Source organism: Phalaenopsis equestris, unplaced genomic scaffold, assembly GCF_001263595.1.
Source record: "Phalaenopsis equestris unplaced genomic scaffold, ASM126359v1 Scaffold000421, whole genome shotgun sequence".
In the NCBI taxonomy this organism is placed as follows: Eukaryota; Viridiplantae; Streptophyta; class Magnoliopsida; order Asparagales; family Orchidaceae; genus Phalaenopsis; species Phalaenopsis equestris.
In genome coordinates, this window is record NW_018164862.1 from 2,000 (window position 1) to 13,585 (window position 11,586).

At 35.6% G+C, this 11,586-nt stretch overlaps 1 long non-coding RNA gene across 1 annotated transcript; it reads right to left on the reverse strand.

Annotated features, from left to right (window-relative positions):
• Window positions 1–7,420: 7,420 nt before the first annotated feature.
• On the reverse strand, window positions 7,421–8,758 carry LOC110027235. The gene is made up of 3 exons (XR_002294318.1): window positions 8,554–8,758; window positions 8,440–8,471; window positions 7,421–7,954 (listed from the first exon to the last, which is right to left on the reverse strand). It is a non-coding gene; the product is annotated as an uncharacterized LOC110027235 (long non-coding RNA).
• Between the last annotated feature and the right edge of the window lie 2,828 nt (window positions 8,759–11,586).

Genomic DNA, 11,586 nt, shown 5'->3' on the forward strand with positions numbered 1-11,586 from the left:
AAAAGCAGTGGATAGCCTGGTTCCTATAGGCCGTGAAAATTCCCGTTACTCTACCTCTTTAAGAAGATCCTCTTATTGAGTGAGTTATTGACTTCTTTGATTCGATCGGCTTGGTCTTTTACCTGAAAATACGAAAAAATTGGCTTTTTTCTTATGCGTATGCTCCTACACCAACCAGTTACTACAACAGCCAATAGATTTCCCGACTTGTTCATACTACCCATTTGTGGAGCTAGGAGATTCGGTTGTTTAACCTGAGGGAAGTTTCGGGATCAGTTGATTATGCAGGTGCGTGTGCCGGTTAAGGTTGACAGTGCCTCTGACCGCCCCTATCTATAAAGGGGCTTATGGTCTCGCTGACTTAACCGCTGACAGGCTTTCATTCTCATATTGATCTCAAACACATTTTGAAATTCTAGAGTCTGTTATGTCAGGATGATAATGGGTTTCGCCATCCTCATAGCCGGAAGCCAGATCTACTCTCTCTGGTCATTGCCTCAGTCAGCTTCGAGGCGATCTGTCTAATTCTATGGGAGAATTCTCTGAACATCTGGAAAAACATACTACTTACTGCTAGTATTCTCAGGGTACAGTAGTTGGACTACTAGCTTACAGTCAGATTCCTTCTAGCTATTAAGACTTAATACATAAGAAGAAATCCAAATGGTTACTACTAAATAGCTGTCAACTAATGAACACTCTTTTGAAAACTCATTTTGAGTTTGAGATTAAGAAGGCGCTAGATATGTTCAGAGAGATCTTTTTTGAGATGTTCCATATCTGGATCCGGATTCGAAGAAGATCTCAGAGGTTTCATTTCCCCTTCTTGGCTTATTATGACTCTTCTTTAGTTCGCCAATCTGGCTATTCTAGTATAACCCAGGGTAAGCTCGTCAACCCGATCAAGGGAAGCACTTTACGATTAAAGAAGCGGCACCTGTATTGACTTTCCTTCTTTCGAGTAAGAGTGTGTTCCCACGGTTGAAGTTCAATAAAGGGCTCCCTTTTGATCAGAGGAAGACGGTATGGGTCTTTCCTTTAGGACTTTTATCCTTTCTATAATTCTATAAGGTGTGCTTCTGCTAGAAAACTTATTCTTACTTCTTTTATAAAAAATCGCATGAGGGATTCTCCTTCAAAGTCGCTGCTCTTCTCCCTTCATCCTCTGCACTCTGCTCGTCTTCTTCCTTCGCATTGAATGCCACGAGCCGCTCGTCGTACTCTTTGCCCTCGCATGTCACGAGAGCTCTGGCTTCGACTCCCTCCCACACAAGCTCAACTGTTTCTTTCTGTACACGCGAGCACGACGTCGATGCCTCCCCGATTAGGGCTTGACTCTACCCAACAAAGTGCGATGTTCGACTCTTATCACACACATGAGCCTCCACCTCCTTTGGCGCCTCGTCTTCTCCATCGATTTCTTCTTCTCCTCCCGTCTTCATTCACCACAGACAAGCCACACGGCTATATAGCATCGTTCCTACGCATAGTTTTATACACGAAAGTATCATTTCATGTTTCCAATTCCTGGCTTCATCTTCCCCCTCTTTGACTCCCTCAAGAAAATGAAATGAGGCCTGACAGATCACATCTTTTGGTCAAGCATTCATTGTATGAACATCGATTTATCATTGTCGAATGCCATGAAGGGTTTGTGAAGATCCATAAGGGTTTGTTGCCAGCGATTGGCCTGCCCACATTCCGCCGATTTCAAACAATGCTCAATAGCCACTCTCAAATTGCTCAATGCATTGGGTCCACTCGCAGAACTCCTTTGCTTCATTCCCTCACTTTACTTGCAATATATAATCTATCGGAGGATGATAACACTACTTGCTTGTTCACTGAACCTTAATCCCACCGCTCCTGCTTAGCTACTCTATCACACAATGCTCATGCCCGTTTGACTCACTTCATTTTTCAACGCTTTACTTGCACAATCTAAAATCTGCAACATAAATTACTAGATCAGCATGAGTTCATTCCATCCAAGAGTTTTTTAAGCCCATTCAAAATTGACAGATTATTTTTTTGCACTGCTCGTTGTGGTGAAAGCTCCTGAGATCATGTTAAATATGTCAAATATAACAACAAATAATATTGACGTTTTTGGAGTGCTTCTCACATGTAAAATTCATTCTATATGGAAATTTCAATTTCAATTATTTGTTATAAGAAAAATTATAAAGGCATGTTAGTGGGAGTGATTCAAGTCAACATACACCATCTAAATCGGCAAAGTTATGAGGGCATGTTAGTGGGGAGTGATTCAAGTCAACATACACCATCTAAGTAGCTCAATAGTAAAAATAAAGACGCAAGAGTCAATAACACTTAAATCTTAGGATTCATTGACCAGGTAATTGTTTCTAATTTAAGGTCATATAAGATGGGAAAAGATATTTGAGAGTGCTTATGAAATTTTACATTCGTGATAATACCACAAAACATTTCTAACTAGAATATTAGATAGCTAATTCCACTCAAGGAGACCTCGACTCAAAATTATATTTTTATAATTCAAAACATAGAAAAATAGTTAGTCGATACAATTTAAGTAAAACTATCTTCTGAAACACTTTGGTCCATTTGAGAAGTTTTAAAAAAAGCAAAGGATATTAATTCTTGATAAATCTTCATCATAAATTTGAGGTTGTTCGTTTAAATTTGTTGACCTGTGAATTTTCTCCTTCTTTGGGTGTTGTGATTTAGAGAACTACATTGTGATGAGCAATGACTTGTAGCACAAAACATATTTCAATAATATCAAGTTTACAAAAAAAACGACTACATATGTAATTCATGTGAAGAATAAAGGAAAAAATATGCAACAATAAAATGCTTCAATTGCAAGGATTATGGGCATTTTGTTGCCACTTGAGTACAAAAAATATTATTATAAGAAGCATGGGCACATTGTTAAGTAATGTCATAAAAATCCTCAAGATTAGCAAATCATATTCTACACAGGATGTTGATATTGATAAGGGTATTGGTTAAGCAACTATGGATAAAAGAGATGTTGCTCCTAAGCTAGTTCAACGGATGATATTTAAAGTAGTATTAGCCTAGGCTATAAGGAACAAATGCACTAAAGATGTCAAATCAAGTTCGCAGGTTGAGTTTAGATCTAACCCAAAATTGAATAGACCATAAACTACTTGACGTAAAGCTAACCCAAATATTAAGCAAGTCAGAACAACTAACCCAAATTTGACCCGCCTTCAACCCAACTGATCCACATAACTCATTTAACATATGCAATACACCAATTCGGGTCAAATTTTAATTTTGTGTCAAATTCAGATCAATTTTTTGTTGGCCAATCAATTTCGAATTGGCAAATCAATCTAAACCCAACGCAAAAAATATTCACGAGATTTTTTACCTGAGCCTGACCCAAAACTTAATTAATTCAGCTCGAGCCCAGACTTTTTGAGCAGGTTTGAGTCAAGTTGGTGTGTCAGGGCAATTTTTGGCACTCGTAAAAGGCATTATCTCATTTAATATGACTCCTAGATTTGATGCAGCATACCATTTGACTAGTATTTCACATTTTCATAATGTTTCACAATATCATGGATCATCATCTATTCAGATAACTAATGATAGCCAATTAATGACTAGTATTTCACTTGTATCTCCTAGGCATTCTATTAATTTTATCTCAAGAACAAAATTGATTTACCATAAACTATAAAATTTATTTTCTCATGATGATTGTTTTGTGCTAGAAAAGATAACAGAGAAAATATTCATGAAGTGACCTAACATTAGACAATTTTTTCCTTTAGATTCTATTGATGTGGTTGTCCCTTGGCCCAGTATTATTGTGACTAGAAATGATAATCTATAAACAAACCATCATGTCATCATATTTTTGTAAAATTATCTCATTTAATAAACATTGGTTTACTGGGCAAAAATGACCAGTTTTCTTGCCATCACTCAATTGATTATTCCATATGAAAAGTTTTAAAAATGTAAGTTACCTTTCTATCACAAGATAGACATGAAGAAATTATTTTGATTTGATTCACACCGAAGCATGGGAATCACTCCTATAATATCATTGTAAATTATCAAATACTTTATAACATCCATTGACACTGATAGAAAATATGCTAGGAATTCTCTTATTAATAAAAAATTTAAAGTATTCATAATCTTTTAAAAATTTATTGCTTGAGTTAAAACCGAATTCTCATTCCATATCATCAGATTCTTTAGGTGAATAAATGTCACTTAAATTCCATTACTTTTTTTAAAATAAAAATAAAACATTGTTTTCAAAGATCATGTCCATATACACCTCAATAAAATTGTGTTATTAAACATGAAAATTGAAACCTTTTAGAAGTTTTAAACCCTTGTTACTTAAATCTTCAATTACAACTAGGGCTGTAAACGAGCTCGTGGTCGGCTCGTTTATATTTCAAGCTCAAAAAGTGTGTTCGCGTTTAGCTCGTTTGCTTAATGAGTCAAACACAAGCTGTTCATGTAAAGAGTCGTTTTGACAACCCTAATCACATAGCCATAAAATGTAAAGAGTTGGGGCAAGATTTAAAAATTATTGTTTATATTAAAACATCATTTGAATTATATATATATATATATATATATATATATGATTCACCCTCCCGTTGTTGCGAAAGAAAACCCAGAAGCCATTACACCTTTGTCTGAAGACATAATGGAAGTCAACCTTCGAAGTGGAAAAGTACTACCTCCCAGAATGGCACCGAAAGAGAATACAAGACAAGTTGATGCTTCAAACAATCCAGTTCCTCCTGTACAGGATACCCCTCCTTGGGAAGAGCCTGTGGAGGTACAGCAGAAGGTGGATTACAATGTTCTGGCACAACTATATTTTGGGTTGAAGCATGAAGCACCGCAATATACCTAATTAAAATGCTCTCCTCACATACTTTAAAATTTGACTCTTATAATTGGCATCTCTTTCAAAAAAATTCCATTTATAATGATTTATATATACTTTGAAATTCTTATTTTGCCCATCTTTCAGCCCATGAATGCCATAAACTCTCCTATTAGTCTATTAAATGTGCATTTATGAGATATATCACTTCTCATAATGGTTATATTTGTTAAGAGCCATACTCCAAAAGACTTTAAACCTCCCATCACAACATATTCATTCAAAATCAATCCTTCGCTGCTCATTTTAAGCCTCCACCAAAAATACATGTTCTTCCAAATTTTGATGAATTAAATTCAAAGCACTAAAAGGTTCAGGCCTAGATTTGTATGTGAAAAAAAGTTCAAAATTATCACTACTTAACTCAAAACTCTGCCACCCAAACTCTTGTAAATCAACCCTTCACTTGACTCTGCTAGCAAAATTCGACCACTGCTTCTAAGAGATGGCTTTCACACTTCACCGCTCTCAATCTTCTATCCTTCATGTTATTCAGAGGTCAGTAAACATGATTGTCAAATAAGCCATTACCACAAAAAATCAGGCTATTGACGATAATTACACATTGGAGACTGCTCATCAGCTTTCAAATTTTAAACCCATAAAATGCAAATGAGATTACTCAATCAAATTTTGCTTAAATGAGGCACTGGAGAAACAAGAATATGGAATTAACTAAGAAAAGATTTTGCTCTTGAAAAAAAAAAGATCATAGTCCAAACGATTGTCTACAAGTTGCTTCACAAGAATTGTCACACCACCAAATTGAGATTACAAATGAACTATTTTCCGGTGGTCTCAAAGAAAAAAAAATTTATGAGTTTTCTATCAGTGTTTTTGCCTTTTCTATTAAGAAATTGTGCTAACTAAAGCATTTACTATATAGATTGAAACAAGCTCTCCATGCCTGATTTGATAAATATTGATCAACCCTACTATGCATTTTTTTAGTTGAACTAGAATATTTTTTATAAAACATCCAGTGGAACTGTTATAATTTTAGTTCAAATTGATTACATAGTTATCATTGAGATTGATTTGGCTCTATTTAATTATCTACAAAATCTTCAGGTCACATTTCATATGAAGAGTCCAGGTACCCTTACTTCTTAGGTTAAATAATTGCATTGAATTTTTTCTCAACTGACATGAGTACACACAGAATCCAATTGCCTGGTTGGCCTCCAAAATTCCTCCCCTGAGGATACTTTATTATAGGTAAACAAAAATAATTGCAATGACAGTGATGATCTTCTCCCTAATATCACGGCAGCTAGACAACTATGGTGGGTAGCTTAAACTATTTGATAATTCTTCAACCATACATTTTCTTCACAATTCAACAAGTCAATCTATACAAAATCCCCGTCAATTAGTTGATCATTGTTTCTTCTCATCATCTTGTATTATAATAATGCAGATTGGGATGGGTGACCTCATTCCCATAACTAGATCAAAAGATAATGTATGTTTCTTGATGATTCTTTAATCTCAAAGAAAAATAAAAGAAACTCTATATTTTTAAATCATTTATGGAGTCTGAATACTGCATGACGCCTACAACAATTTCAAAGGTTATATGGCTTCATAAACTTCTACTTGAACTTGGCATGCCTCAAAATAATCTAATTCCACTACAATGCTGTCAATACAAGTGTCATCTAAATTGTTGTCAGGCTAGTTTGTCGTGAGTAAAAAAAAAACAAGCTAAAGTTGACTATCACTCAATTTGGGAAGTTTTTGACATATTATTTCTCTTACCTTACATCTCTACAGACCTTCAACATACATATATATTTACAAAAATAATGACCCGGCAAAGACATTAGTTTTGGTGAGCAAATCAATGCTTCTTAGTAAGGCAGCCTCAATTTGAAAAGAGAGATCTACGTAATAAGCATAAAAATAGGCTTTAATTATCACACCAATTATTACTAATAAGTTAAAGCCAGAAATATCTGATTGACCAAATAACTCAATCATTGCCTTGTATGACACTTTTTTATTTTATGAGTAGAGCCTCTAGAGGAAAGAAGGCAATTTGTTCATCAAACCTAAACTACAATGGAATGAACAATGTGAATTAATAAAACCAATCAAGATAGAGAAAGGCGGATGTTGCAATAGGTCAGAATAATCACTAGAAAAAGGAATAACACATCAAACATGAAAGTAGCTCTTATTACTTTGATGAAGTATGTATGTTTATGGCCTTGTATAATACTATAAATCGATCAAAGTATCCACCTAACTACTTAATAACAGTTTACAAGAACTATCGTGAGTGAAATCTCAATTAATATAATGATAGTTTTTGAAAAAAAAAATACTACTAAATTATGAAAATTTGACTATAAATGTTATTTTTAGGCATATTTTTTAAGAAAATGAAAATAAAAATTACTATTTCGCAATACGTTTCAAACAATGTATGATAGTACTTTCAAACTATAGTAAATAATAAATACTAATAGTGACAAAAGCTTAAAGTGAATATACAATATAGGTGTTTATGATCTTGTTAACTACCTTGGACAATACAATAACACAAAAAAAATCATGGCATATCATCTTCCATCTCTAAACGACTTCTTTGATTAACAACAGGTAAATATGATATTATGTGAGACTCTGCGCTTGTACCCGCCAGTTGTATCACTAACAAGGCAAACATGCAAGAATGTAAAGTTAGGAGCCCTTCATATTCCTGCAGGAACACAACTCTACATCCCAACTTTAGCCATACATCATGATGTTAAGATTTGGGGAGAAGATGCAAATGAGTTTAATCCAATGAGGTTCTCAGATACCAAAAGGCCTATGGCTGCATTTCTTCCATTTGGATTGGGAGCAAGAATCTGTATTGGTCAGAACTTGGTTATGATGGAAGCAAAGTTAGCACTAGCGATAATTCTTCAGCATTACATTTTCAAAATCTCCTCATCTTATGTTCATGCACCCATGCTACTGCTCACACTGCAACCCCAGCATGGTGCTTATATTCAATTTCAGAAGCTGACAAATACAAAATTACAGGAAGCATAATGAGAAAGAAATGTTCTTATATGTCATTTTAATTGCAATGCAAAGTTTGATCTTTGAACATTTGCAATGAAGGATGTAAACATGACTGAGAAAGATAAGTTTGAGGTCATTTTGACATTTTTTCGGATTTTTTTTTCTATTTGATGACGAAAATTGGATTCATCGTGAGTACAATTGGAAAAGATGAAATATCATATGCTCAAACCCAATCCTACACAAAAGCAGCCAAAAAAATAGCTGAAAATCCCAGGCATTTACTTCAGACTAGTCATGTTACGCAGAATCTATGCTTGAATTGAAAATTCCAATTCACTTCACTGAGCAAAAGAGTTTATAACAGTAAAATACGAAATTTAGAAGCACATCATCTACTCTGCACAACCATTTGTCAATGGAATTCGACATAAAAGTTGATATTACTACAACTAAAAGACATATACTTCACATTCACTTACCTTGCTTTCGCCTTTCATATCAGCCGTATATCCTGCAGTGGGGATCCTCATTAACTTGAAATAATTCATCAAAGCACCGAAAAAAAAAATTCAAATTAAAGAGCGAGATCCTACTTGCTTTCAAAAAGAGAAGAACCACCAAACAAAACAAACAAAAAGAGAGAGAACCCCGTCTGCTAATGGCCGTGCCCACTACAAAGATGAAAACTATGAAACCTAGCGCAAGAGCACCGAGAGCTTCCGCATTCGAGCCCTAAACGGAAAGCAGGAAGGTAGTGAGAGACGGGGTTCAAGTGTAATGCATATAAATAATATTGGTTGTTAGATATGTCAATAAATGAGAATTGTGTGCTATGCATGTAAATGCCCAATTTATAGGCAATCCATAGAGGTATAGTTTTTACCCTTTATTAAGATGTATATCAAAATATAATTCGCGTGAAATTAGTCAATTAGTGCTTTGGAATGCAAATTAGAGATAAATTTATCATGCAAAAAAATTTGTTGAAGTAGAGTAATTACTTAATGTTTGTGTTGTATGAAGATCCAACACACATAAGAATTAAATGAGGAAACATCAAGATTTTTTAAGTAAAAAAATCTTGAAAAGAGAAAAAATCACAGGGCATAACCTAATCAAAAAAATGTATTATGTGCTTATAAATACATGTGCATGCATTTCTCTTGAAACTGTGAGAACAATGTTACAATCTTACACAAAAAGTACAAAGTGGTAAACACAAACCAAATTTTCACTACAACAATTGCAAGCAGGGGTCACCTACTATTGAGGTTCGGCGGTGGTAGATAGTGACGATTAGGGGCAGTCGATGGTGGTCTGTTGGCAGTAGTCGACATTGATCCATGGTTACATAAGCCGGAATTTACTTGTCGGATTTTCTCTTAAAAGAAAAGTCTAGAATTCCACTTCTTCTTCTCCTTCTCCCACCCTCTGAAGTGAAGCGAAGAGGCTTATTAACAATCTTTTAGGGATGGGTGTTTTGGCCTTTGACATGTAACTTTCCTAGCCACCTGATCAGACGGTCAATGTTGATTACTTTTGTTCATATATGTTTATTTAATTATTAGGTTGTTTTAATGGCCTCATAACTGAGAGATATAAGATTTTTTGGTTGACATGAACTTGATGGTGAGTTTGTTATTCTCCTCACGACATTAATGAGCTGACCCTTCTTGACTTAATGAATTAGTCTTGAATCTAGCCTATGTTAATTGACAATGATAGAATTACTCACCAAGAAGACAACTTCAATGTTAATTGTACATGCATGTTTGCTTATTCTCTTCTTTTTTACACAAAGAACAACAAAATAAAATTATTCTTTCATTCTAAGTTATAACCATCTTTAAGAAAAGCATATATATATGCTTCATGACATCCTTTTTGAGGTGGCATAAGAATTGCTCTCTTATTTAAGTAATAGATCAAGCCCAAAGTTCTCTAATTAAGAAGTTTTTGCAAAAATATTGAAAATATACATAAAAAGCAAGAAAATTGAAAGAGTCGGTTGATATTGACATTAGCTTGATAGAAAGACATAAGAAAGCCTGATGCGTGTCAGAAAATTTATGGCGGTAGAGTAATGGATTATCGTCTTCGCGTGACACAAGAATTCGGCACACACAGATAACAGAAGAGAAGTATGCAGAATGAGACACATTGAATTTTTACATGAATAACCCTTGAAAGGGGGAAAAACCACGGGATATAGCCTAATTGAAATAATCTACTATGAATGATTATTATACAGGTTCATTCTTCTCATAAATTAAGGAAGATGAAATTACAAAGTTGTATAACTATAATCTGACTATATTTCTTGGTGACAGCATGTTGCAAGGGTCATTACTGCTTGTTGTGGAGGTAGCAGTCTATAAGTGTTGTTGATAGTTGCTACAGAAGCGTTGATTGACCAAAGAAACTGTAGTAAGCAGTTACAGGAGTTGTGGATCACATAGACCGTAGTGGCGAGTATGAATGATGTCTGTAGGCATTTCGAGCCAGAGTCGGGAGTCGCACGAGTTGTGAGCCACATAGGTCGTAGAGGCAAATATGAATGATATACGTAGGCCGCAAGGGTCGGAGTCGGGAGCTGCATGAGCTAATAATCACCTAGGTTGTTTGGGTGAGTATGAATGACGTCTGTAAGTCGCGAGGGTCGGAGTCGGGAGCTGCATGAGCTGATAATCACCTAGGTTATTTGGGTGAGTATGAATGACGTTTGTAAGCCACGAGGGTCAAAGTCGGGAGCTACACAAGCTATGAACTAGGTAGGTCTTAGGGGAGAGTATTAATGACGTCCGTAGGTCGTGGAGGCCAGAGTCGGGAGTTGCACAAGCTATGAACCACGTAGGTCATTGTTGACACATGAACCGTAGTAATGAGCTCATGTCTCACGATGACGACTAACAGCATTTGGTTGGTGGTGATCGATGAAGCTTGGTGGCGATCGACGGTGACGATCGATAGTGACTGACGGCGATCGACGGGTGTCGACGATAACAGGTGGTGGTCGATGATGATCGGCGGTGGTCAACGATCGTGATGGTGTTGGACTTCATCTCCTTATCGGAGCTTCCAGTTATCTCTGACGCTTCAAGTCTCTCCTCTCATCTAAGGGGTGGCGCTCTATTTATAGTGTTTTGGGCATGAATATGAATTATTTTGATCAGACGATCCAGAAAGCTTCCTCCGATCAAAATATGTTTAATGGACATTTGAGTGTCTTAATGATGTTAGAATTGCACAATCTTAGGCTCGTTGGATTCTTCTTGTTGAGATGCTCGATTCGACTATAAACTTGTCATATTTGGAAATTGTTTGACCTTTTAAATGTATTTGATAAACTTCCTGTTGTGAGATATGTACTTCCTGACATAGAAATGAGACGCAAATCATATTTGGAAATTGTTTGACCTTTTAAATGTATTTGATAAACTTCCTGTTGTGAGATATGTACTTCCTGACATAGAAATGAGACGCAAATAACACAAGCAAACACGGATCGTTTACGTGGTTTGATCCAACTGGATCTACGTCCACGGGAGGGAATCAATCAAATATTTCACTAAGGCAAAAGAAATGGAGAATACATAGCTTATACATAGAGATGAGCCCTCATCTTC